The sequence below is a fragment of the Caretta caretta genome, chromosome 5, assembly GCF_965140235.1.
Source record: "Caretta caretta isolate rCarCar2 chromosome 5, rCarCar1.hap1, whole genome shotgun sequence".
In the NCBI taxonomy this organism is placed as follows: Eukaryota; Metazoa; Chordata; order Testudines; family Cheloniidae; genus Caretta; species Caretta caretta.
The window spans coordinates 113,513,236-113,540,868 of record NC_134210.1 but is presented as its reverse complement, the minus strand read 5'-3'; the positions used below and the strand labels follow the sequence as shown (position 1 = coordinate 113,540,868).

The 27,633-nt window shown below is 42.2% G+C and overlaps 1 long non-coding RNA gene across 2 annotated transcripts in view; it reads right to left on the bottom strand.

Annotated features, from left to right (window-relative positions):
* LOC142072222 (uncharacterized) overlaps window positions 1-27,633 on the bottom strand; it is a 52,079-nt gene that overhangs the window by 7,442 nt on the left and 17,004 nt on the right. Inside the window, exons 2-3 of one of the 2 annotated variants that reach the window (XR_012668637.1) lie at window positions 8,293-9,183; window positions 3,557-4,217 (exon numbers count right to left, since the gene is read on the bottom strand). This is a non-coding gene — a long non-coding RNA (uncharacterized LOC142072222). Of the gene's footprint in view, window positions 1-2,608; window positions 4,218-8,292; window positions 9,184-27,633 lie in introns of those variants that run through there. The other variant, XR_012668636.1, reaches the window with a different exon arrangement.

Genomic DNA, 27,633 nt, shown 5'->3' with positions numbered 1-27,633 from the left:
GCAAAATGGGCAGTACTGTTTAAGCTGATGCCTTCAACTTTGTCAGTCCACTCTGTGCAAAATTCAGATATTGGAGTCATAGAGTAAATCTCAACTCTGTTCCCCTTAAGTGCCTGGGGGTTCCAAAGCACATCTGTTGAGAGTTCAGAGCAAGTAGAGAATATTAGATTATAAAGCTACCCTGTAGCGTTCAGAGAAGGTTTTGCTGTTTAACTTTGGGGTTTGGCAAATATTAATTATTTTTCAAGATAATATAATTGGTATTTTTAAAAAAATCTGTATCTTTGAGATTTTTCTTAAAATGCTTGAAGTAAAAGAGGTTTGACGTAAGTACAGCTGTGGACCAGGACCAGTTAAAAACACATATTAGTCACTACTCTGTTTTAAACATACAAAGTAATTGAAAAGTGAAAAACGAGTTATGTTAAAACACACCCTGCTTCTGGTGTCAGTTACATCAGTGGGGTTCCTCCAAATTTACACTGAAGTTACTTTGCATATATACTGGGGTAACTGAGATCAAAGCCTGATCTCCTGCTTAAAAAACAACTCTAAGGAGCCAGGAATTTCAATATCAAGACTTAAAAGTCACTGCAAACTAACTCAGACAAGTCTGAGTCATATTTTCTTAGGTTAAAAGTCTTGATGTTTTTAATTTTAGGTGTTTTTTATTGTTGTTTTTTTGGTATGAGTGCAAGCTCAAGGCAAAACTTTCAACCAAAGTTAAGCAGCTAAATAAAGTTGGCCTGATTTTCAGAAAGTTCCCACAACTCCCCTTAATGTTAATAGGAGATATAGGAACTCAGCAACTTTGAAAATCACCCCAGTTTTGGGGGTATCCAACTGTGGGCAACAACAGTACATTTAAAAATGCTTGTTAGGCAGCATAGATATTAAGAAGTGAATAAATGTTTCTAAGGTGGAGCCATTGATCCTGTGAGAACATTCTAGGCTGGTGACATTATTTCTTACTGAAGTTGACTGATGAAGACCCTAATCTCTGTCTCTCATGCAGCAAAGTCAGTTTTCCTCTGCACTATTACTTGATGGTGGTATTTTGATTGGCTGAAGAATGCAAGTCTGTTCTTTGAAGCCAATCAGACCTTGTGGTCCATAGAAGTACTTTACAAAGGGTTGTAAAGTTGACTCAGACAGCCAAGTAAACCCACTGTCTGGCATTGATTCCATTTGCTACAGTGAGGAAATCTGAAACAACTGCAACTTTAATGTTAAAGTATTCGCACAGAGGGGATGAATTTGAACCCCATAGTCCTGTATTTAAACTCAAAACATTTTGATAATGTCAATCAGTTTATTTATCTTTCAGAAAAGGGACCCTCACTACCATGCCTATCTTTGCACCGTAGCATGATCGCTGTGAAGAACATTATACATCCCATCTGTTAATTTCTTTAGACAACTTTCTGGCCTTTTGCTGCCAATGTTTTTGAAGGCTTAGCATCCTGCAGTGGGTAAAATGATTTGACCTTGATACACTTTCCCCCACCCTGTCTACCCAGTGAAAAAGACTTGATAAGCCCCAGGTGGCACAGTTATGACAGCTTTGAAAATCTGACATTCATTTTGGTTGCTAACGCGCTAAGCTCCTCTCGTCATCCTGTAATCTGGACCAGCAGCATAAAGTTAATAAACTTGTGAAGACTGTTCAACAAATGAAAGGAGTGCAGATTTCAGGGGCTAATCCTTAAAATCTCTGCTATGCCCTACTCCTCTCCGTCCCCAAAATAAGTTTGGGGGGAAGAGGAAAATGTATAAAATGTGTTAAATCCTATGTTTGAAACAACAGACAAGGAACTGTATATAAGTAATTGGAACAGCTGTGTGTCTCATAGTAGCAGATGGGTATGCTGGGAATGTTATACAGTTGTAATCACATTTAGCATGCCTGTCATAAAATCGGGTCCATCAGAGTATTAACTCTGGTTTTATATGTTACTCATCAGAGTTCAGTCTTATGCTGCACCACACTCAAAGGCTACCAGAAAATAAATTAATCTCTGTTTTATATTTCCACACTGAGCTATCCCGAGCTGTAAACATGACAGGGCTGTGGAGCCTAAGTGGTCGCAGTAACCTAAGTTTCCCTTGTCTAGGAAGATGAAAGAGTGTGTATTCTGTTACCTTTCACCTTCCTGCGAGGGGCAGAGACAAGCAGCCAGAGACATTCTCCGAGAATGTACATTACAAATGAAGAACAGTGGGAAGGTGTTAAATCCCAATAGTAATTAAGTAGAACAGCACACAAGAAATCCACATTTCTGGTACATTTTGATTTTTAAAGGTGAATTTAGAAGTACATGCAGCCACGTATTGTACTTAAATGCATGTGTGCCCTGCACAATGGAGCTGGAGAACTTGCTTAGTGGTACCTGTAGGGGTAGTGCTTATGCCCTGTGGCCCGGGCCCCTCATCTGGCCATATAAGGGTAGTGCCACCCTGACCCTCTCAGTGCCTTTTCACAGCCTGTGGCTAGAGTCAGAGCTCAGTGTGGTGCTTTTCACCTCATGCTTTTCATCAGATGCATGGAGTGGAAAATACAGTAGCAAGTATATTTATACATAGTACATGAAAAGATGGGAGTTGCCTTACCAGGTTGCGGGGGGGGGGGGGAGGGGTTGGGGAGTCAGTCTAATGAGACAATTTAATTAACAGTAGAATACCAAGGGAGGAAAAATCACTTTTGTAGTGGTAATGAGGGTGGCCCATTTAAGGGAATTTATATCTTCCCATAACTGGATGTTGGTTGCCAAGTGGCAAGTTTAAAGAGGAAGTCCTCTGTCATGTTCAGTTAACACTACGCCTACTCGATTATCTAAGTCTCGTCCTAAACAGCAGGAAGTCAACATTAGTTTCAACTCAAAGAATACAGTTAATTGGGGTGTAGATACTCTCTCCAAGTCTGAGTGTGCGTGTGTGTGTGTGTGTGTACCAGCAATTCCAGATGATTCGCTGCCCAGGTCTGGAACTGCAGTCTCTAAACCCTCAACCACAGCAGGAACAAACCTGAGGTTACTAGGCCATATGGCTGCATGGACACAGGTAGTCCAATATGCCAGGCTGCACCTATGTCCTCTTCACATAGGTCTGAAGTTGGCCTATCATCCAAATTGTCATCCCTTGGACAGACTGGTGTGACTTCCTCCACTGATCCTGGACTCCTTGTGGTGGTGGACAATTCATGGCAACAGGTGCCAGGGTGTTCCCTTCACTCCCCCAACCAGAATCATTGTCACTGTTGCCTTCTTAATAGGTTGGGGAGAGCATATGGGATCACTGAAAGTTCAAGGCCTGTGATTAGAACAAGAAGTTTCTCTCCATAGCAATGTCCTGGAGAGCTTCATGCCATCTACCATGCTTGTCAGACCTTTCAAGATCACATCAGGCAATCAGCAGTTCTCATACTCACCAACAATATCACTGTGATGTATTGTGTGAACAGATGGGGGAACATACTCCAGCATGCTGTGTCAGGAGGTGATCAGGCTCTGGCAGTTTTGTATCAGGAAGAACATAACCTCTGTGGCTGATAACTTACCTGGCATCCAGAATCACCTGGTGGATCACCTTAGCAGAAATTTCTCCCATCATCCTATAGCCCATTTTTGTAGTTTGGGGCATCTCGATAATCAATCTTTTCTCCATGAGCGACAGCAAAAAAATGCCATCTGGTTTGCTCCCAAAAGGGTCCTAACCTGGGGAGCTGGGGGCACTCCTGTATGCTTTCCCTCCATTTTCAATCATACCACAAGTCATTCTCAAGCTGAAATTGGACTGTGCCAAGGTCATTCTCATTTTTCCAGCATTACCAAAACAATATTGGTTCTCTGCCTTCCTTGTGTTATCAGTTCAGCTTTCCATCCCATCTTGGAGTACCTGTTGCACCTTCAGTCTTCCGGTCTTGCACTTAGTTCACTGAGAGTCCACCTGGCAGTGCTTTTGACATTTCACCCACCCATTCATGGGAAGTCAGTGTTTTTAAGTCCCATGGCAATGAGGTTCTTGAAATAAGCCACTCATCTTCACATTCCAGTTAAAGAGCCAGTTCCTTTGTGGGATCTTAATGCTGGCTTAGCAGCTCTTATAAGACCTCTGTTAGAGCTTCTGGCAACTTCATTTTTCTCCGTTGTGTCAGAAAACTGCCTTCCTTGTTGCCATAACATCTGCAAGGAGGGTAGGTGAATTACAGGCTTTGATAGCTGAGGAAATAATGGAAATCATGACCAATTTGAAGAGGTTATCCCTTGTGTACTTGGTTTCATATTAATCTGGAACACATACTGTTGATTTTTAAATATTCCCTGAACTGGTAAACAAATCTAATTTTTGGTTTTCCCCCAAATCTAATTCAGGCTCTTCCAGAAAACACTGCATTCCCCATCTCAGAGATTCTCTTTTAAAGCACTTTTTCTTTGTTATTTATCTCTAACCATCTTCTGTTTTGGAAATGTATTACAGTCGCATATTTTTTGTACATGATTAACTTCAAACATTTCCTTGCCAAGACTGTATCCCCTAAGATGACTAAGTGAAAGATAGCAATGGGCTACTAGACCACAGGACTATTGGAGAACAAGAGCAAAACCAGGCCAAATCTAAATGAGTTTGAAATCACAGGAGACCCTTAATTGTCCAGGCATCTGTTGTGTAACAAAAACAACTAAACACTGATCATCAAACAAATTCACAAGGTGACTGAGAAGCAGCTTTGTAATCAAATAGTAATTTAAAAAAAAATGTTTAATTTTGCTTTAAATTGTCTTCATCTATGTATCTCAAAGAACCTTTCAAAACAGAATAAGCATGGTTGAGTCTTCTTCTGACACCAACTTTCCAATTGGCACCATTGTCGTACCTCTGTTGAGTGGTAGGAAACTTGGGGGTCTTGTAGATTGGCTTCCAAGTGGAGGAGAAGTCAATGATATGGAGTCTAGGTATGTGCTATGTGTAACTTGCTTTATTTATGTGTATACCTGTCCTGGAGTGGAGGTGGTCACAAACAGCCCACAGGCAATCCCCTCTTCCAGAAATCTCTGCCCATACACCTATGCCCAGTTCTCAAGAAGTTATTCTGTCCCAAGAATTTCCTCCATATAGCAAGAATAAAGCAGAGAAAAGGCTCTGCTATATGCTACTACTTCTCTCAAAAGACTACTGCATTTAAAAAAACCCACCACTACTGACAACACAGCATTTCTTCAAAGACTAAACATTTTCTCATACACTAAGAAAAAGAACTTGTAAGACCAGGTACTAGAGCACCATGTAGTGACTCCTGCCACATATTATCACAGTATTATCCCCATTCTACAGATGGGGAAACTGAGATGCAGAGATGAAATGACTTGTCTAAGATCACAAGGGAGATTCATGGCAGAGAAGAGCCAGAATCCAAGTCTCCTGACTCTCAATCCATGGCCCTATCCATTTGATCATGTTGCCTTTCCTAGATTAAGAATGGTTTCCTTACTACTTTATATAAAAAGGGACAAAGTGACAGAGTAAAAGTGTAATAGAGGCACTTGGGCACAATGACTGCAAACTACTTTTATTCACCCTAATAAACAATGTGTTCATACAGGACAATTTTTATCTATTGTTTTCTACTGTTTTACAAATAGAAACTCTTGAGTTCTTTGTGAATAAATCCCTGCTATCCTCTTTTTGCTGACCTCCACTTTATGCTAGGCTATTTTACTTTGACATCGCATACTTGGAGTTGGTAGGTTGGTATCAGACTGTTCGATTCAGTGCTTGAGAGAGGACGCTTTTGAGTCATTTATATGGATTAGAGTCCTGTGTCTATTTCCCCATCTCTAAACATCCGGTCCTGCCTCTGTCTGTCTCATAGCAAACTGCTACAGTTGTATGTAGTGGAGGCATTGAGCTGATCCTGCATTCTGCCATAGTTTCCTGCAAACGGGAGCAGAGTGCCATTGTTGTAGCAATATTGGTCATTTGTGAGTCTCTGGTGGGCCATATTCAAGCTGATTGCTGCATTCTTATTCCAGTAGCAAGCCAGAAAAGAGCCTCAAGGAGGGAAGGAAGACATGAATCATGGAAGAAGTTTGCAGCAGTGCTACAGGAATATGATTATAATAAATTTAGAGAGGAATCCTACCTTATTTTTTTGCTGGTGAAAAGACAAAATCCCTGTCTTCAAATAAGTACATTTTTCCAAATTTGATCCTTGCACAGAAGAGAAAATTATACATGAAATAGTAAAGGAATCCCTTGTGACTAGATCTATAAGAGTGCAAATGGAAGTATTTTAGAATGGGCAGAAAGGGTTAGAAAAAAGTGGCATATAATTGGACATATACTGAGCATGTTCAGATTGAAACTAGTGGTTTGTTAAAGGAAATATGGAAGTAGTCATTAAATGCTGTGACTCAAGGACCTCTTGGTGATTCTTAGCAAAGGGCGCAGGGGATGCATAAGTTTGCATACAAAGGGTGGCATGTAAGATCACTTCCAAGATCCAGTAGCCCACTGGTCATCATAATCATTGAGAAATGTATGTATGGATAATATTTAAGAAGTTATATATACTGAAAATTGTGTTCTTATAATCTTGGAGTTAAGGCAGGTCACAAGGAGGTGACATGCCTTGAACATCTTCCTTTCAAGTAGGAGGTAAGACACTTATCTATCTGTCTGGACATATGTGTATTGTCTGCCTCACAATGGAGGCTTATTTTCAGATGTAACCAACTGCCATTTAAAAGGCTGAAAAATCTACAAGAGAGAAAATCTATAGGAAGAAACAAAACAGCAAGGAGGTGTTCTATTTATGCATGAAGACTAAGGATAGGACTTAAATATCTTGGTAGGCAAAGGAACACACTGGGTCCTTCACCTAGGAGACAAGCTGACAGCATGTCTGTCTCATGAAAGTAGGATCACAGCCAAGCCTGGCTGTAAAACACTGCAAGACTTTTGGTGACCACTTATTTGCAAGACACAAGAGCATCTACTTACTTCAGTCTAGGTTCTAGAATGTGCATTATGATTTTACTTTATATGTAACCTTTTGTTTCCAACATTTGTACTTGCTCTTACTTGAATCTCTGTGCTTTGTTAAATAAACTTATACTTGATTTCACAATAAACATATCTAAGTGTTGTGTGTTAAACAGAGAGGTGATCAGAGGTGGAACTGGTAAGATAGAGCTTACTGTTTCTTTGGAAGCAGCAAAACTGTGAATACTATGAGTGTCCAATGGAATGGGACTGGATGCTCCAGGGAGACACTTGGAGAACTCGTGGGTTGGACTGTGCCTATCACTGACCTGCAGAATAACAGCGGGGCCAGCAATGCCTAGAGAGGCGTGCTGGTGTTACCGTGCCCAGTGGAGTTGGGGAGCTGACACCTGGCAGGCACAGAAAGGACAGGTGGTAGCATGGTGCCCTCACCCTTCTGGATACCCCAGAAAGCATCACAAATGTCATTTATGAGTTAACACAACAAATAGAAGTCAATTATGAGACACACAGGAGTCAGGAGTTAATAAGATATTTTTTCCATGTTTCCCAAACAGTGATACCTGAGATAGACTTAATTTAACTATAATACTCTTAGGTAGCTCTGTTTAGAGAACCTGGGCAAAAGTTGTCTCTTTAATGTTGATCACTATAGATGACATTATTTCTTCCTGCTATAATTTTTGCAAATGCACTTATAATTAGCAAGCCACTCGTTCATCTCAGTTACACCCATATAAATCAATGGAGTTACTCTGGATTTACACCAGGGTTGACTGAGAGCAGAATTTAGCCCAGAACTTTAACATATTTACACAGCCTGACTGCAGTCTATGTAATGACACGGTTGAAGAAACAACACTGTGTGTGCTCAGTGCATCTTTACAAAGAGATTTAAAAAAAAAATCAAGGTCTACAAATTATCAGTGGAAGCTAGGTGTGAATTTAAAGAGAACTACACGTGAAAGCAAACTATTTTAAAACCAGGTCCTCCTTTAAACACTCAAATGCTGTATTCTCCATGTTCTAATTGAAAACACCCCAGCCAGCAGAAGCACAGCGGAAAGTAGAGACGGTAGAAGAAATCTCAATACAAGAAAAATAACTATTAAAAAAAAGATTTAAAGGCATGAATAAAGGAGGGAAGAGACATTTGCCATCTGCCCGACTGGATGGATAATATATCGAGAAAACGAAAGGCAGTCATTCTCTGACTAGCCTCATGCCCCCACCCTCCACAAACCAGCAGGTGAAACCCCCTGAATCTTAACTGTTCAAAGCAGTACTCACTTTTGTCAAATTGTTCTTTATCGCAATGTACGCTGATTGCTGCAGGAAGAAATGCTGCAGCTGCTAGCTCCACTCCAGCATTGGGAGAGCAGAGGCGTCTCACCGTTGCTTAAAATTAGAATGTTAACGTGGACTTTTCTGCTTGTGAAAAGCTACACAGAGGAACACAGCGCAACATATTCCTCCCTGCAACACAGGAACGATCTGTTTATTAGCATCATTCATCACAATCTTCCGCGTGATGGGAGCTCATTACATTATGTTGATATCAGTGCAACCTAGCATTTGTCTTATCTGGTCTTTCTAATATTGTGTTGCATGATATCAATATGCAGAAATGACACATAAAGGAGCAAATAATGCCTTTTGGTACTTAAAATCATCTTAATTGTCTCTTCCCTTGCTCCCACCAAATCTACAGCACTAGTATTGGTTAAGAAGCCAGCTGACCCAAGAGGAACTAGTGGTGGTGTACAGCCTGGGTTGCTTGTAGCATGCTACTGCTGCCACCTATCAGACAGTCCAAATAAGTTGGGGACAGAGACCAATACAAAAAAGCACTAGAACAGGAATAATTTCATGGAGCTGGAAGAGACACTGAAGCAAATTTAGAATCCCCATTGTTTTCATTTTACACACACACGTGAGTTAGGCAATGCCTGTAAACAGCAGTAAACGAGATGGAGAGCTGAACTTTTAAAGTGGTTCCAGTTCTGGTGCCAGGGGGCACAAGTCCCCATAAGTCCAGGCCTTATCCGAAAAGCTGGGAGAGACTCCAGATGCCATTCCCTGAGGTTCAGGAGAGGGTGAAGACTCAAGAATTGGTGAGCCGTTCATAAAATCTGAGTGTTACTTAAGAGTGCAGGACTGGATGGTTGCTATGTTTCATCCCTGGATAAAACAGAAGACAAATAATAAACTGAGCATTATGATTAAATATCCCACACACACCCGCATTAGTTTCTGGTACAAAATGTACTCGCAACAATCTTCAAACACACAAACAGGTAAACCACACAATAAAATTATAACAAGTGCTGACATGTGAATACCCAAGATTAACAAGGTAACTTGAAAACTCAGGGCATATAGCAACATATAATTAACAATAATTGCTCCAAACTGCTTCAGAGCCCAATTAGAAGATTCAAAACTGACCTGGGGAAAAAATGTAAATGCCCAGCCACCCCTATTCAATTTGTCATCATGCAGCAGTCAGACCCAATGCAGCCTTTTTTTGCACTTGCACAGAAAATATCATTTTGTCCTGCTCTATCCACAAACACTCCAGCAAGAGCAACCTGCAATATACTTCATGGAGAGGCTTCTGCTTTGTCCTTTGATTGCATAGCTCTGAACAGGGCAAGAAGTAATTTTTAATGTCACTATTCATAATGAAAGGGATGGAAAGCAGTGCTGTTTGTTTGCTCTGTGCAATGTTACTATATTTCTGTAAGTGGGGATGTTCTCTCTAAGTGCCTCTCAATTCTATCTGAGCTAAACAGAGGGCCTGAGTCACCTCCCACTGTATGCCAGTGTAGCTCATGTAACTTCAGTAAAGTTACTCTTGATGTACGTGGATGTGAGGAGAATCAGGTGCTTCTGTCTGTCCAACAGGTTAGTAGTAGTCAGCATGCTTTGGAAAGGGAGGAAATACATGTCTCAGGCAGAAGCAGTAGCTGACATGTAGGGTTTTTCTTATGGCATGTCTACATTGTGCACTACGCCTAAGATCTGACTCAGGTTTGAACCCAAGCCCCCCCTTCCATCCACACACACATCAGTCTGCTTTGGGTCAGCAAGCACTCAGAAACCAGGTCCTAGGATCCTGCTGGGGTGGGGCGGGGGGCTCGGGTTAGAGCTTGAGTGCTGCTGTGATGTGGGCTCAACCCTGTCATTTTGCAGAGTGGATGTAGCTCAAACTGCAGAACTGAATCAGGAGGGCCGTGTAATGCAGCAGGGACTCATTATCTGGGTCTAGCAATGTAAGCTCAGGTTTACAGTGCAGTGTGGATGTTTAAGTGCAGGCTTGGAAATCCTGAGTCTGCAAGGCCAGGTCCCAGAGAACTGGGTTTACAATGCAGTCTAGGCATACCCTTACACTGAACTCTTTTATGGATTTAGAAGGCCACATTTTCAAGCGGGCCATTGTCTCTTGCACGTATATAAGTGTGTGTGCACTCCATATGGAAAGAGTGAGTGGTTGGCCAACTGCCTGACTTGCATATACGAATGACCGCCATTCTGAAAATGATAGGCGTGAAACCAATAGGATTCTACACATTTAATAAGGTAAAAATGAATTTGCTCTAAAACTCCGTTGAATTTAATAGAGAATGAGAACTTTCCCCTAGGCTTGAAAAAAAAATCTTCCTCTAGAATTCTATAACAGGGATATAGCTGTCCATGAAATGCTAGAAGATGCTGCCAAAAAATATACAGAAAAATTATAATGGAAAAGCTATGGAATTAATAGGAACTAAGGACTTGCAGAACAGATACCTACTCCTCTTTCCTTGGGTGCAATCATTTGTTACATATAGGTCTTGACCTTGGTTGATCATTTAGCCTAGTCTATTTTAGAAATGTGCAAAATCTTCCAACCCTAAGGTCATATTTGTGTACCACTGCACGTTTTAAAACTCTGCAATATCCACTGATCATTTTAAATGGGTGTCAATGTAAACCTTGGTGTTATCATAGTTTGCCATGAAATTAAACAATCTTCCAAACAAAGGGAGCAGATTGCCCTCCAGAGTTACTAGTACAACCCTAAATCATTGTAAAAACACAATCCCAATAAAAGGTATCACCCAAGCTATTAAATGTTGATAACCAGAAGTGGATAGCTGATGTTCTGCATCCTCGGGAAGGTGAACGATGTTTGTAACATTGCCCTGTGTGCCTCCTGAGCATTTTTTCTCATATTCTATTCTTTCTTCCCCAGGAACTATTTCATATTCACTGGGCATAGTGCTGGAATATGCACACTGTACACACACTACTACTTACCTACAATTCCTAAACAGCTGGATCTCTCTTACACTGGAATAAGGTAAATTGGTATTTACATCTGGAGCTACCCACTCCCGCATGCCGTGCATGCCATGTTAGCTGTGGAAATAATATGAATGTTCTCTGCACTGATTGAACTCCCCATCGGCATTACAAGTAGAAATAGGAAATAAGTTATCTTTAAGCTGTATAATTGTTAACTACCTGGCATATGGAAAAGCCTGACAATAGTGCTTGTATCTAATGACTACAGAGCATGTTTTTTTTTAAAAAAGGCAGATTGGAAGAGCTGTATATGTGACAGAGTTGATGAGACAATGAAGGAGAGCAGTGAATCTGCTGTGCAATGGCTACTTCTGCTCTTGGCTTTCACTGAGGTCCTGATATTAGGTACCCACTGAGAGTATGTCATTAAGCTCCCTGCTCCTGAAGTAGATACCTACTTGAGAGTAGATCACTACGAACTCAGCTCTTCTACCTGGAAGCCTCTCTATTATTTGAAAATTGAGAGATTAATATTCAAATGCTACAGATGTAACAGCATCTGTTGATGCCAGTGGTTGCTGACAGAAAGTTTTTCTCACCTGTGCTCTTCTGTGTCAGGTCCTTATCACAGCATGTGGTGCTGGCCAGCAACCTTTGAGCCTACTGTAATTTGCAGATACCTGGACAGCACGGTTTTCAAACTTACGCGTAGGATGACCTGCACCTTAATAGAGGGACTGTCACATGGACTATTCCACCCTCCCCCCAAATTCACAGTTCAGTGGATCACCTCCTTCCTCATTCATAATTATAACAGCTATAGTTGCCATGGAGATGTACCCCTTTGGAAAAACAATACTGGTGAAGTATTTAATGTATTTTTAGCCGTCTCTGAAGTGATGGAGCAACTGAAAACAAGAAGGAGAACATGCATCATGTAGTGAGGCTGATTTTTACTGACCGCCACCAAGTGCACTGGTGAAACGCTGTAAATGGGAATGAGGAACTGTGACTAATTAACATCCTTGTTCACACATGCATAATATTGTTTGCATACAAACATAGTTATTAGTGTGAAGCACAGCCATTCCCCAAATGTTTGTGTGGGCAAAAAAAAGTTCTTATAAATTTTAGCAAATGAAGGGTGGGCAACAAACCTTGTTCAACGAAACAACACTCAAGAATTGGAGTGAATGTTTGCACAAACTGATGTGTAGTATTCAGCCCAGACCTACTCTGCACCAAAGTCTATAGAAGACTTAGACCCATGAAAGCTTTAGAGTCCTATTAACTTTCTTCCTAGTCTTTCTTTCTTTTCAGGAATTTGAGCGTTGAGGGGTCACAACAGACCTTGCCAGGGTACCTTATCTGCAACCTTCTCTGTGGAGAGATTCCATAGGAATGCTTGTTTGTTTTTACGTGCAATCAAACATTTCTGCCAAATAGTTTTGGGAGATAAGTCTGAATTCTGGATGTTACTGCAAATGCAGTCTCTCTCTTTCTCTTTCCAATATAGTATCCTATCCAATGCCAACTTCAATTTAACTAACTAAATAGTGAGTTGGTGGTACTTTGATGTGGTGTTGACTGGAAGTTGTATGTGTAAGAGGATGTGGTGCTAACCTGGAATTCAGGAAACCAGAGTTCAATTCCCTGCTCTGCAATATTTTTCCTGTGTGATGCTGGGCAAGTCCCAAGCCTCTCTGTGCCTCAGTACCCTACCTGTATAATTGGGATAATAGCATTCCCCTACCTCATAGGGCTGTTGTGAGGATGAGTAATTATAGATTGAGAGGTGTTCGGTTACTATGTTAATGTGGGGCTATAGAAGTACCATATATAGACAAAAACAACAAGGAGTCCGGTGGCACCTTAAAGACTAACCGATTTATTTGAGCATAAGCTTTCGTGGGTAAAACCCCCACTTCTTCAGATGCATGGAGTGAAAATTACAGATGCAAACATAAATATACTGACATATGAAGAGAAGGGAGTTACCTCACAAGTGGAGAACCAGTGCTGACAGGGCCAATTTGATCTGGATGGATGTAGTCCACTCCCAATAATAGATGAGGAGGTGTCAATTCCAGGAGAGGCAAAACTGCTTTTGTAATGAGCCAGCCACTCCCAGTCCCTATTCAAACCCAAACTGATGGTGTTAAATTTGCAAGTGAATTTTAGTTCTGCTGTTTCTCTTTGAAGTCTGTTTCTGAAGTTTTTTTTGTTCAAGTATAGCTACTTTCAAATCTGTTATAGAATGTCCAGGAAGATGGAAGTGTTCTCCCACTGGCTTTTGTGTGTTACCATTCCTGATGTCCGATTTGTGTCCATTTATTCTTTTATGCAGGGACTGTCCGGTTTGGCCAATTTACATGGCAGAGGGGCATTGCTGGCACATGATGGCATATATAACATTAGTAGACATGCAGGTGAATGAGCCTCTGATGGTGTGGCTGATGTGGTTGGGTCCTGTGATGGTGTTGCTAGAGTAGATATGGGGACAGAGTAGGCAACGAGGTTTGCTACAGGGATTGATTCCTGGGTTAGTGTTTCTGTGGTGAGGTGTGTAGTTGCTGGTGAGTATTTGCTTCAGGCTGGGGGGCTGTCTGTAAGCGAGGACTGGCCGGTCTCCCAAGGTCTGTGAGAGTGAGGGATCGTTTTCCAGGGTAGGTTGTAGATCGTTGATAATGTGCTGGAGAGGTTTTAGCTGGAAGCTCCACGTGATGGCCAGTGGTGTTCTGCTATTTTCCTTGTGGGGCCTGTTGTGTAGTAGGTGATTTCTGGATACCCGTCTCACTCTGTCAATCTGTTTCCTCACTTCCCCAGGGGATATTGTAGTTTTAAGAATGCTTGATAAAGATCTTGTAGGTGTTTGTCTCTGTCTGCGGGATTGGAGCAAATTCCGTTGTATCTTAGGGCTTGGCTGTGGACAATGCATCATGTGATGTGTCCTGGATGGAAGCTGGAGGCATGTAGGGAAGTATAGCGGTCAGTAGGTTTCCGGTAAAGGGTGGTGTTTATGTGACCATCACTTATTTGCACTGTAGAGTCCAGGAAGTGGATCTCTTGTGTGAACTGGTCCAGGCTGAGGTTGATGGTGGGGTGGAAATTGTTGAAATTCAGGTGGAATTCTTCAAGGGCCTCCTTCCTGTGGGTCCATATGATGAAGATGTCATCAATGTAGCACAAGTAGAGGAGGGGTGCTAGGGGACGAGAGCTGAGGAAGCGTTGCTCTAAGTCAGCCATAAAGATGTTGGCATACTGTGGGGCCATGTGGGTACCCATAGCAGTGCCACTGACTTGAAGGTATAAGTTGTCCCCAAATTTAAAATGGTTGTGGGTGAGGACAAAGTCACAAAGTTCAGCCACCAGGTGTGCCGTGGCCTCATCAGGGATACTGTTCTTGACAGCTTGTAGTCCATCCTCATGTGGAATATTGGTATAAAGAGCTTCTACATCCATGGTGGCCAGGATGGTGTTTTCAGGAAAATCACCAATGCATTGTAGTTTCCTCAGAAAGTTGGTGGTGTCTCGAAGATAGCTAGGAGTGCTGGTAGCGTAGGGTCTGAGGAGAGTCCAAATAGCCAGATAATCCTGCTGTAAGATGCCTGAGATGATGGAGCGTCCAGGGTTTCCAGGTTTATGGATCTTGGGTAGCAGATAGAATACCCCTGGTCGGGGCTCTGGGGGTGTGTCTGTGGAGATTTGTTCCCGTGCTGTAGCAGGGAGTTTCTTGAGCAGATAGTGTAGTTTCTTTTGGTACTCCTCAGTGGGGTCAGAGAATAGTGGCCTGTAGAATGTGGTGTTGGAGAGTTGCCTGGCAGCATATATAGACAGATACATTGGAATGATCTTGTGAGAGACAGTGCTATCTTCACAAGTGTGGCTAATGGGGAAAACCAAGAAACTTTTATTTAAACCAATCCCTAATGAATACATGTGAATATACACAGGGTGTGTGTATATGCATATAAATGCGTGTCCGTGTGTGTATATATATACATGTATGACTGCCTACTAATATAAAGGAAACTGTATGTGTGACTGATACATTTTCAAACTACACATTTTAACATTATAGTTTCTTGGTTTATTGTCCTTAAGAACTACATCCTCTGTGCTGACAGTTGAGTGGCATCCTTCTGAGGTTTTTGAGTCTTAAAGAAAAAGAAAAAGCCAAAGAAGAAATCTGCAGTCTAGTCTCACTGGATTAACTTAAGCCATCTTGTGCTGCCTGCACAGGCGATGAAACGGAGCCTTTCACAGCCTGGGACACCAGCAGGACATCCTGTTTCAGTTTAGAAATCACCCCCATTCCCTCCCACCCACCCACCAATGAAACAAAGAAACCCAAGAAATAATCTCTGACAGAAGAGACTGCTCAGGCGTTGATTGTCACACTGGCATCAGGCCAAGCCCAGTGTGCCGCAAAAATTGACCCAGGAGGGGAGCTACTGGAAAACAGCACTGAAAAGGGAAGTCATTAAACTAACAACAACAACAAAACTCTCATTTGTTCAGCTTTTCTTTTTCTTTTCTTTTTTTCTTCTTCTTCTCCTTTTTTTTTTTTTAAAGGATAAATTAAAGGCCACATGAAGCCGCCCTCCAGGCCGGTAATAAAACTCCAGACCTACTTGTTTATATTTCATCAGTGCTGCTGCTGCTGTTTTGTTTTTTATGAACTTGTGCAATACTTGACTTCCTTGTTTTTATTTTAAAAAAATTATATAAAATTCTAGGTCACATGTTTCCTGAAGACTGAAAGGAAAGATTTTGTACACCAGCATGAAGCTTGCAAATGCTTTTGTAATGACATTTTTATGATAGAAGAAGGGTTTATTTGTGGGAGGGTGTTCAAAGTATTAGGGACAGCTCCTCAGTTGGTGTAAATTGGCATAGCCCATCTGAAGTCAGTGGAGCTATGCTGATGTTACACCAGCTGAGATTCTGGCCTTTTTGCAGGAAACTAATGGTAAGTAATAAGTAAACAGTTTGTATGCTGGAAAGTCTGAAGGGATGTTGTTATAATTAGGATTTCAGAGCTCCATCTTCCTAGGCTGTAAGGGGGAAAGTACCTTATGCTGTGTGGCTGAAAATATGTAAAACTTACACATCTTAACAAAATATGTGACCTGCATATATGTCTTAATAGTAATTGGCCTAGTTGACAGCAGTGGCTCAACAGTGGGGGCCTAATTAGCAGAATTAATGGAGCAAGTAGTTAGTGTTTTGGCAGATGATGGAGAGATACATTAGATAATGTTTACTTTTCCTTTTTCTAAATACTGTTTTAATTAGCACCAGGATGTTTCCTCTCTAGCCATTTGGAGTGCAGCTTTGGGACTGTTCCTTTGATATAACACAGCATTTCTGGTGGTTGTTCACTTGTCAGTATTTGGCATTGTGGAGCAAAGATGCAGCTTGAGACATCTCCTAACATATGGCCATAAAGGAGACCAAGAAAAAAGAAGTATTGCATAATGTTTGCAACATCTGAAAATATCGTAGGAGAGTAGGATTTCTCATACCCAGCACAAACACATTTGTTTTTGACAGTCTGGTAAATATTCTGAACAGATGTAGAGCATTCATTCTGCACTGCAAAAAACCTCAGGCTCAGGATCTGCTTACCCTAATTTTATACCTATGGGAAATAAATGAAGGCCAGGAAATATCAAATGAAGGAACACCGTGGCCACAAAATTTCCGCATCTCAGGTGCCTCAAATAATCAGAGTTATTGAAGCTTTTATTTCAGCATAGATCCGTTTTGTATAGAGGGACCTGAGCAGTGTAATCTGAATCTGAACTTCCCCCTGAAGAGAAAATCCTTTTAAAAATGAGGATTTATTTGCCCAACTTTTTTTTAAAAAAAGAGTTTGGTTTGTTTTAGTTAAGGGACAGTGCTACAGAGATCCAATTCTATAGGCAAATGTATATTCCTTTGGTAGCAGCATAGCAACACTGCAAACTGAGATATCGTATGTTCACATAAAACAAGATAACTCTGCATTTCAGGATATTCTCCTTTGGACTAGGGTGAGTAATTACCCTCCATCATTTCTGGATCCAAATCTAATATGATGGGGGAGGAGATATGAGGAGTATTTCTTAACATTTAATGTCATTCCCAAACCATAGATCAGCTTCCTGTGATGTTCATGGCCCTTTGGAGCTCTGCTTACAATGGTTTAGGAATAAATGCTCATCTAATTAAATACTCAATGTGGATGAAGAAAATCCATTAGTTAAATGAGTAACAGATGCCCCAAAACACCTTGGGGGTAAATTATTATGGACACACAACTGTCATCCTACCCTCCCTCAGTCACATTTTTCCACCTGCTCATGTTGTGTATACCCTGTGGCTTGTTGCAATGAGCATGGTTGTAACGTGAAAGACATAGGGCTTTTCAAAGCTACTTTTGTTACATTTATTGGAAGTCTTTAAATTATTTTCCTACTATTCACATTCATTTTGTATATTCTCATCATTCTGACCATCATAATATATCTTGAACCTTTCTAAATGGGGTAAACATTAAGGTCCAAGTATTTTCAAGTGGAGACTTGAATGCAAGTACCTCCATTTGCAAAAAGATGTGCTTGTGAACGTAGGTGGGTCTCTACTTTTGGACATTTAAAGCTTAATTTTTCAAAGGTGCTGAGCTTCTGCAGTAACCATTGACTTGGATTGTATTTGGAGCTCAGTGCCACTGAAAACTAGCCTCTTAGCCAGCTTAAATTTGCCCATGCAGCTACGTGCACAAAACTGACCAACAACGGTTTGTACAAACCGGTATCTGCTGGTAAAGTTTGGGTAGATGGGTGCAAAACTCCCTGACTTGCATACCCCAGAACTGTTTTGCGAATGCAAATATGAGTTCTGCCTGTGCAAATGGTTTACATGTAAAAAATATCAATGGGCACATAAGATCCCTTCCCACAAATGGTTACCAAGAGGACAGATTTTGTGACACTACACCCCATGTTCTTCGTAAAGATATTTTTATGCTGTAACTATGGCGTAACGAAGATGTGTTCCATGCAAGATAAGGCATGTGAGGTATCATTGGAAAGGTTCTGATTTACTGAACATGATGATCCTATTTGTATGCATGTATCATTTCTGTATCTGAAGTTAGGGATATAGACAATTGTGATGTTACTGACATAATCTGTGATCGTATAGATCATTGTTGCAACTGTTGTTAAATATTTGCAGCAAATATTGTACAAGGGCTTTCGTATAAGGTGTCTATGGAAAGGTTATGATTTGCTGATTATGATTATGCCATCTGTATGGGTGTAACATTTTTGTAGTTGAAGTTATGAATGTTGGCTATGTACTTGTATATCAATGTGTTTTTGTGATTCTAAGTAGCCTCACTGAAGCTGTTGTTTCGACTTCTGAGTAACCAGTGAGGTAATAAAGAAACTGTTTTATGCTGGCTTGGTAAATCTAAGTATTGGAATATCCACCAACTTTATGGGGATTGTCTGCCCCATTCTTTGCAGTTCACCCTAACTGAGTGATCATAGCTGGCCCGCACTAGGATCTCAGTCACACTTCCCTAAAAATCTTAGTCTATCAAACAAACCAAAAGAGATGGATGATATAAACAAGCAGACAGGGAGAGGGCAGGGAAGATGGAGTAATAAAACTAAAAGGATGTATGTGATACTTGCAGTGTATGTATTATTGCACATATCTATATTTACAGTATGTCACATCAGCACACTGCATTTCTGTAGGTTTCCTCAATGGATCTGGTCTTCTGGGGAATTCATCCAGCAAAGAGAACTGCACTCTGGATTCCCCTGCTGCTGAAATGCCCCCTGGGGCCCATTGTAGTTAGGTGTAACTTAAAGCAGCCTTCGGAACTGGAGTGCTAGAAAGGTGAGTAGTTATAGGATAAAATGAGAGAAATATATACATCCCCAAAATAGTACCAATGAAAGAACATTGTTTAGCAGGAACCACGGGCAGTAAGTATAAGAGACCAGGGGAGGCTAAGCCTCCCCAAATAGGATGCAGCGCACCTCCTTCTGGAGGTGTGCTGGCCCGCCGCCTTTGGAGCGCCGTCACCAAAAGGGCATCTGGGCCGTAGCCGTGCCCGTGCTCCACCCCAAGGCCCCCCTCCTGCTCATCCTCTTCCCCCATGGCCTCGCCCATGCTCCGCCTCTTCCCCCAAGGTCCAACTGTCGTTCCGCCTCTTCCCCTCTAAAGATCCCCGCCACTTGGGGTGAAGAGGCGTGAGCGGCAGGTGGGGAGAGTCTTGGGGGAGGGTGCAAAGAGACGCAAGCGGCGAGCGTGGGGGCTGTGGGGGGGCGAATAGGCAGGAGCGGCGGGCAGGGGGGCTTCGGGAGGGGGCTGGTCTTGGGGCAGAGTGAGGGTGGAGTGTGGGCAGGGCCTCAGAGGAGAAGGCTAAGTGGAGCAAAGGGCAGGGCCACGGTCTGGGCACTGATGGTCCCCCTTCTAGGGAGCTTCTGGCACTCATGCCCTGCCTCCCCTAATGCGGGAGTCACGTGCCACCCATGGCAGGAACTGATATTCAAATTATTTTGTCTTATCATTAACAAATGGATATGACACTAATAGCTTAGTTATCTCCACATGAAAGAGGGGAGGACTCAAACTAAGCAGCAGGGACCAAGTCTTACATATATACTCCCCGGGGGCAGACACATCCTCTCAGAAGCCTGTTACATTGCTGTGTTCTCTAACAGAACTCAAACTATCACTCCCCTGTGGCAAGTCTAGGTAAACTTTCAAGATTCTCTTGAAGTTCAGTGCCAATCCAATGATATTTTCTGTAGTATCTGTGTACATGTGTGCATTTAACTATTTTATTTTACATTGTCTCTCTTTCTCCCTCTAAAACTGTCCATAAAAATTTGGTTCCCAGCTGCAGGGTAGCTACTGGCTGATGCACTTATAGGGAGAGGAATTCTTACTTCAAGAGAAGCAGTCAAAAGCAACTTAGATTGTAAATCCTTTGGGGAAGGATCTGTCTTTTTATTCTGTGTTTGTAAAGTGCCTACCACAATAGGCTTCCGTTTCACATTTGTGGCTCCTAGACCCAATATAGGTTAATAATAATAAAGTGACTTTATATCAGGTTAAAAGCTTGAATAAGGCTACAGTCTCCTTATAGAGTAGTGACAGAGAATGGCCAAATAATTAAGAGCTATGAGGCAAGTTTTTATCGTGTCCCTCTTGAAACTCAGTTACTACTTTAAATCCCTGATGTTCTTTCTGCTCAAGCTAGTAGTCCATCTAACATGGCCCCCTTCTCCCAATATTGGACGGCTACGTACCTATTAAACTGTGTAAGATTGTGCTTGGCTGAGGAAAGGTAGAAGTTTCTTAGAAGCTTGGACATACACACTCCAACAGAGCAACACTCTCACTGCAGTGAGGGATTTAATGCTGTTCTGACTCTTCAGTATAATCAGCACATGGTTTTACTAGAAGGCTTGGAAAGATTTAAGCAGGTTTATAAGAAATGCAGTGAAATTATATGAGAAGGAAGCAGTGGTGGAAATGGAAAAAAATTATTACCATAACTTGCCATCTGATGTGAAGCAGAGGGTTGCTGTGTGGGTCTCCACTCCTCCTTCCCCAGCAGCGGCTGCATCCACTGGGTTCCCTTGACTCCTTGCTTTCTCCGCCCACACCAGACTGTCTTGCCAGGAGTCAGAGGAATTTCCTCGGTGGCTGTTCTGCTCTCTGGGGCTGTCTGTTGACTCCCCTTCAGGTTTTTTACCCCACTAGTGGGGTTCATTGTTCTGCTCCTTTGAGCATGAACAGAGAGAACCAAAGAGGGAGAGGCTCCCAAAGATGGGGAGCAGGCCTGGAAAGGAGAGCAGGTCTCTGTCTTGCCCATGCTGAGGCACCTTTTGTTGCCTCTTGGAAGGTGGAGGAGGGAAGGAGACAATCTGAGGCGAGGAAAGGGAAAATGAAATAAAAGGGATGAGGTTTAGAAGCAATTCAAATAAACCTGGAGACCCTTTTAAACTGTGCCAGACTCACTCATTTACTTGGAACTGTCAGCTTCACCTTTTTCATCAGAGTTGCTCTCTCATTTCTTTTGAATATTTCAAACTGTGGCTCTATGAGACATGTTTTTCACACCCTTGAGTTAGCCTTGTTAGACATAAATGAAGAAAGTAAGATTGCGACTCACAATACAAAGGACAATTTGTTTTTAAAGAGACTAATAACTAGAGCGAGGCGCAAAACAACACCAAACTTTAGATCTGTATCCCAATTTGCCCTAACATTCATGCTGTGGTCCATCTGTACCTATATTAAAACAATTATTGTTTTTATTGGAGAGCTTCTGGATTTTAATAATAATGCAGTTGTCACATTTTTTCATTAGGTATGAAATAATGTGTTACATTAATTCACTAGCTCTAGCAATTATAAAACAACACACTTTGCATGTGGCTAAGATTAGAGTTTTAAGGAGGATCATTTTCATAAAGACCCAAGTGCAGAACAAATATTAGGAATTGGCCTGCTGCAAAGTCAGTCTCCGGGCAATCTAACAAGTGCAGCTGGCCTGTAGTAGGTTGCCTGAATGGCTACTGTCCCTGGTTGGTTGGTGGCATCAGCAGACTGGCTCTTAAACCCAGTAGCAGCAGTTTAGCAGCTGCTCAAAGCATTTGCCCACATCTGTGCCTGCTTGTTCCCAGCCCTACTCCTGGCTTGCCTCACAAGAGGTAACCTGGTCCTGATCCTTAGCTCTGACTCGTGACTTCAGCTGACTCTGGCCTCTAACTTCGGCTCTGACCCTGGCCTCTGGCACCTGGCCTTTCACTTCGGCTCTGGAGCCTGGACTTTGGCTCCACTTCTGACTCTGAGCTCTGATTCCTGACTTCAGGTTTGGCCCAAGGCTCTGGCAGCTGCCTCTGACACTGGTTCTGCCCAATATTTTCAAAAGAAGTGTGACACTGGTAACTTTTAACTTTGGAGACTCAGAACATTGAGGTGTATCTGCCCTACATTCACTTGCTGTGGTTTTAAGCAAGTCACTTCTTTGTGTCTCTTTACGCTTCTTTTAAAATGTAGGTAATAGAGCCAAAAATGGGCCCAAACCAGGACAGAGGTAAAACGGAAACAGTATCTGCACCATCCCTGGGTTCTTCTTCTTCAGTAAGCGTAGCGAGCGTTCGTCATTTGATCCATTTCTGTGTGGCCAGAAGGGCTTGACGGGCCGAAAGTCCAATATCAGAACAGACTTGATGCACCCATGTAATGGGGGTCTGCCTCTGGGCTGCCTCCACCCCTCAGTTGGTGGAATTTTGTCCTAGATGTTACAAGCAACCGAGAGAACGAAGTTCACTGGAATGTCTTGTGGCATTCTTGTGACATATTTGAAAATGTAAGATGCTGTCTGCGGACAGTGGCCCCAGTAGCATGTTGACCAGAGTGACCATATACATCTGCATTGCAAATGAAGTCATTCTACTTTATGCCCAATATATAATGTTGTGTGGAAAGCCTCCAGCCATGCCGTGTGACCAGAATAGTGTCCATGTTTTGCAACAGTACAGGAGTATGGAGAGGCTACAACTTGAATAGATACTGAACTTGGTTGTCCTGCTGAGATGATGTCGATTCCATATTCATTGTAAATGACCTATGGCAGATGCTGCAATGACAATCTGGTGGAGAACCTCCATGTGAGAGTTGGTGGAACTGGTGAGTATAGAACCCAAATAGCAAAAGTGGAGACTGCTTTGACAGTTTCATTATTCAAAGAGATTGGGGTCCTGGGTGGACCTGATCCTAGATTTTGCAGCTTTCTCTTTGACCACGAAACGTGGAGGCCAACCTTAGCCAACTCCTCCTCCATTTGCTGGAGTGCCTCGAGAAACCTGTCGGGGCTCTGTACTAGATGAATAATGTCATCCGCATAGTCAGGGTCTGAGAGTGAGAGATCACCAATCTTAATGCAGTTGAATCTGACAGAATGTTGCATTATGAAATCCACTGCCTGACAAAAGAGTGCAGCCAAGACACAGCTCTACCTGACACCAGATTCTGATTTAAAAAGTGCTGACATCTGATTCCCAAGATGTACAGGGGCAGAGGTTCCGTTATGCAGCTCTGCTAATCAAGTCCAGCAGAGTGGTTGGGACACCTATGCCCTTTAAGGCCTTCCATTGCGCAACTCAGTCAACTGAATCAACTGCAGCCTTAAGATTGACATATACCATGTACAGGAGCTTCTTGAACTTGCAGTGTATTTCCAACAACAAGCAGAGTGCCAAAATGGTGTCTAATTTGGACTTGTCCCTCATAACGCCTGTCTGTTGGGGGCAATGCTTTCAGTGCCACAGGGGCTTCAAATGTGCTAGCAGAACACGCACAAATACCTTCCCTCGCACAGACAACAAGGTGATCAGCCTGTAATTCTTACCTTTGCCGTGTGGTCCCTTCCCCTTATAAAGTGAGATCACAATACCATCCTTGGCAAGGTCCCAGTTCTCCACACCAGGCGAAAGATGGCCAGAAGTGATTCTGCTACAGGGTCAATAGCGCATTTCAGCAGCTCTCGGGGAATGTAGGCTCTGTTTCCTGCATATGAGTTTCCTGCTTGAGACTGACTGCGCCAATTGTTCCAGCAGAGCAGAGGTGTTGATGGGAGACCATGATCTGGCAGGGTGAGGTGTGCTTTCAGATACAGTAGGCCAATCTCATACCGCTCTTTGAATAGGGAAATCAAACCTTGAATTTGGCCCATTATTCCCCAGGGAGCCAGTGAAGAGAGGTGACATGCTCTTGGGGTGAAGTGCTCTTAATGGCCTATGTTGCTGAGCAGGTAGGCCGCTGTGTTTAGAACTGATTGGAACTTGAAAGTCATCAATGGAATAACTAGTTATGGAGCACTGTAACAATCAGGCCTGGAAGTCACTAATGTGTGAGTCCAACAGGAAGAGGTGCAGTGCTCTCAACAGCAGGAGATGGTAAAGGGCATTCTTTGCAGCTCTTTGGGGAGCCAGAAGCGGTGAGGGGCCCAGGCAGACACTGAGAGTGGACTATCTGAAGCATCTGAGGGTGGATGCTTTCAGTAAAGAGTCATGTTATAGAGGTGAGGAGTTCTTCACAGTGCTTCCCTCTCTCATCAGCACCATCTCAGCCTTTTCATGATACAGCTTGGATCAGGGCTGGCTTTAGTTATAATGCCCAGTGTCCTCACGTTAAGTATAAATATGACTGATTTACATGACTCTATACCAAAATCCATGCAGATTCCTTTAGTATGAATTTCTTTCCAGCATTTTGTACCTTTTTGACAAAACTACACAGGGAACTCTTGACTGATTTACATAAACAATTGCCATTATTTCTTCCACTTTCTCCATTCTTCTTTGTGCGTTAGTTTCGAGTACATATTGGTTATAGACAATAGGCCAAATGCATCTCTGGGCAAGTCAACGAAGTTCTACCAAGCACGGCTCTGGCCAGCATTGCACAAACTTTACGCAAACTTTGCTGCAGACAGAATTCCAGCTTAGGTTTAAATTTCTTCTCCAAACCCATTGCTACGGTGATCCTATGTGTGTGGTTTTGGTTTGGTTTGGTTTTGCTATGTTGTATTATCCAAGTGTCTTGAAAATATAGCTAGATATATTTAGCATAAATTCCCCAATGTAAAAATTACCAAATGCTTAGCAACAAAGGGGCTTTTAGCTGCTAATTTTATTCATGGGTTGTTTTTCACACTTGTAATATACAGTAGTACAGCAGTGTTATACTCTCCCTAACCATGTACAACTCTCTCTCACTCTTGTGTGGAATAATCTGACAAAACTAGCAACTCAGGCTTGTTGTTTTTTTCATTATCTGCTTCTCTGCTCTCTTTCCCCACCCCAACCCCCACCACACAAGCACACAAAATCCTCCTCTATCCCTACAGCAAATTCATTCTTCCTGCTGGTAAACTCCCATACAGAATTCTGGGTGGCAGGCTCTGACCAGGACTGCATACAAATTAGCTTGTGAAAAATGGCATCAAGTTAGGTAAAGAACAAAGCAAACTGACTTCAAAGGGAATGTACCAAGAGGAATCTACAGTTACTATACACCAGGGTTATAAGAAAGCCAGTGTTAAAAAAAAGAAAAAAGCAGAAGCCAGCAGTAGCTGCAAAACAAGCAGTTACCAGGCTTTCCCCCTCTTCTTTCTTTCAGTGGCACATAGGAGCAGCTTTTGGAACAAATTGTGATAAAAAATGTAGTTCTTTGATATTTGTTTGGGCTACAGATGCTGCTCCCAGGACTTTGTTCTTCCTGATATTTCTCAGCAATTCACTGAGACAAGAGTGCTTCCTGCCCACCATGTCTGGACCAGCTTAGAGACACAGAGAGAGAGAGAATCTCAGCCAGCGAATCTGAATTGGCTGGCTACAAATGAATTCTGGCTGGTTTCCCAAAGATTAGAGGCCTGGCCATCTTTCCTCTTCCTATTTTATTTATTTATTTATTTATTACCCTTTCTAGTCAGTCAGTGATGTGTGGCTCTCCAGCAAAGAAACACTGAACTCACAAACTGTCCAGCATATTTTTCATGCTTGTTCTGCTTGTCACTTTTTGGAGGGCAAAAAAGATTGAAAGGAGAGGACGTGAACAAGATTTAAAAAAAAAAAAAAAAAGATTTATTTCTCTTCACTTCCTTAACCATCTGCCCAGCATATTATAAAGCATATTAGAATAAGAAAGAACTTATTAAAACCACATCTCCTATGCTTTATGAAAAGACCTAGTATTAAAACCCCATTGCAGTTGAATTGGGTTTTCCCCTGCTCTTTTCTCTTGGGGTAAAGGTTACTTTCTAGGGATGGACGCTGGCTCAGCAGTAGTCTTTGCCATCTGAATTGTCTTGCTAGTTGTGGCTCAGATGCTGGCTTTCGCTGGAGAGACCATCTGCAGCAAGGTTTAAACCTATTTACCTCTCCAGCAAACAGGGAAAACATCTCTTCCTTTGTACTGAATTGGATTGGGGACAACAAATAAAATCAAAACCATGGAGTAGGGTAGGAATAAAAGGAACATGAGTCTCTAATGATTACAGTTGCTTTGAAAAAGGAAAATGTCCAGCAAGAATGGACTGAGCAGCTGAGACGCATCATAATCACTTCATCTTATTTTACTTACAGGCACTCCCAAGTGCAGGGTCTGAAGACAAAGAAAATGCCAAATTACTAATCTACTACCAATAGTTTTTATAGGTTCATTTTAGGGAGCTCCCTTTTTCTACTCCTCCCCTGCTTCCTGCAAGCCATTAAAATAGTGAACTACCCCTGATTTGTCAGGTGGAAAGGAAAGGAGATTGCATAGCTCGGTGAGATGAAAGCTGCTTGACTGATGTCAGACTACATGTGTGGCACATTACTGTCTGCATGAGGTGCAAATAGAAAATAGTGATGTCAAGTCATGTCTAACAGCCACTGTGTATCCTGGGCATCCACTGGCAGCTTTTAGTCTCTTGTCTATCGAATGGCTGGGAAAGAAGAGCATTATGTGTTCTGTAAAAATCCACTCTCATGTATCCAGCCACAAGGATATCAAAGAATTCTTTCTTTGTACATAGGTTGGCTTTCTCAGCTATCAGGATGAGCCTGCTGGACCGGACTCTGGGATACTTGTTAAACTGTATAGAGTAAGCAGGGAAAAAAAGATTAAAGGAAGAATACAATCTGTGTGAAGAGGTGGCCCTGACTCTAAAGAAGCAGATGATCTGAGGGAAGGAAGAGCTTCCCTTTAAACTAGAGACTCTGCATGCAATGCAAATGATCCCATATGCAGCTGCCACTGGCAGCCAGCCACCCGCCTACAGAAGAATAAAGTCAAAGCAACAATTCCCTGAACCCTGAAGCTGAGTGACTTCAAACAAGAAAAAAGAAAAGTGACATGATGTTTTCCAGTGAACTCCTTCCATCTCCAAATTGTGCTGATGACCTCATCAACTACAGCTGTCTACTTCAAGCTTAGCCTCCCTTTGCCCAGAGGACCACATCTGGTAGTGTCTGTGTATTCATACCTGGGATGGGAAACATCTGGCCTACTGTCTCCAACATACATAATTAGGTCTTTTTAAAGTATGCTTAACTCCTCATATCAGCAAGCGCATGAAAACGTGACAACTTTTTGTGATGTATGTAGAGTGAGAAGGACATCCAGCTGGGAAGAAATAGCAGAGCAACTACAGGCTCCTCCAGAGGCAATTATTTTTCCCCTGAGGACCTTTCACACACAGCCACAGGACTGAGGAGTTTCCTTACTAGCAATGTTTGTGTAGACAAGCCCATAGTCTTCCAGTGTCTGGTA